Source organism: Aplysia californica, unplaced genomic scaffold (genome assembly GCF_000002075.1).
Source record: "Aplysia californica isolate F4 #8 unplaced genomic scaffold, AplCal3.0 scaffold00495, whole genome shotgun sequence".
In the NCBI taxonomy this organism is placed as follows: Eukaryota; Metazoa; Mollusca; class Gastropoda; order Aplysiida; family Aplysiidae; genus Aplysia; species Aplysia californica.
In genome coordinates this window covers 290,193-291,289 of record NW_004797765.1, presented here as the reverse complement: position 1 = coordinate 291,289, position 1,097 = coordinate 290,193, and the positions used below count along the sequence as shown (strand labels likewise).

At 41.7% G+C, this 1,097-nt stretch overlaps 1 protein-coding gene across 1 annotated transcript in view; it reads left to right on the top strand.

Moving 5' to 3' along the window:
• Positions 1-1,097, top strand: part of LOC101847987 (choline transporter-like protein 2) — a gene marked incomplete at its 5' end in the record, with an annotated part of 25,972 nt that overhangs the window by 1,058 nt on the left and 23,817 nt on the right.

Here is a 1,097-nt window from a genome sequence, read left to right as displayed (position 1 = left end):
TGTCCCGCGCGCTCATATGACCTTATGCAGTTGCGAGCGCCGTAAAACCCTATACTAAACAAACAAACAAACAAACCTCTATCATCCTTATCTCTCTTCCTTCTTTTGCGTGTTTGTTACTCTCTTGTAACATGTCTAATCTTCGGCACTCTTATGACCTAATTGTGTTGCAAAGTGCCGCAATACGCTTACTAAAACTAAACTACCACCCACACCAACGGTTTCCACTCTCTGTGTGACCATTTTCTGAGCGCTGGGACGTCATGCGCGGAAGCTGCTTTTGAGTAAAAAGACTTTTTTTTTCAAGAATAGGGTGTTTGATTTTACTTCTATCAGTGTCATGGTCTTAGCCAATTGTGAGGGTGGTTAGCGGGTGCTCTGGTGTGGTTTGTTTCTTCTTTCCTATCAAACATCTATCGTCCTTATCTCTCTTCTTCTTCTTTTTTTTATGTTTGTTAATCTCTTGTAGCACCTCTAATTTTCTGGCGCTCTTATGACCTTATGTAGGTGCGAGCCCTGTGAAACCTCTACAGAAACTTTTTTTAAAAACTTAGCCAACAGAAGAGAAAAGCTTTTGAAAAGCAATTATTGGACTACATCCTCAGTACTTGCGAGGTAAAACCTGTTTTGTGGGCTCTAAACTGGTGGGATAAGTTTTTTTAAACGTAGACACTACACGATTTGTTGCTCATAACCAGTATACGAAGAGCGGGACAGAGAGAGAGATGGGGACATAGAGAGAGAGAGAGAGAGAGAGAGAGAGAGAGAGAGAGAGAGAGAGAGAGAGAGAGAGAGAGAGAGAGAGAGAGAGAGAGAGAGGAAGAGAATCATTGTGCTTTCGTTTGGCATGGTGGCGAATAAGGTCGTGTAAATAAGTAGGTAAATGTCTGTGTAAACGTCGGTAAATAATGTTGCCTATCATAAAACACACATATATAATTACTGTGTGTGAGTGCGTTTGTTTGTGTGCTTTGTATGTAAATGCGCGCTTGCGTGTATCGTGTATGTGTGAATGAGGACAGAGAAAAGGAAGCGATAGAAGATAGCGAAAGTAAGAGAGAAAGAGAGAGAGAGAGAGAGAGAGAGAGAGAGAGAGA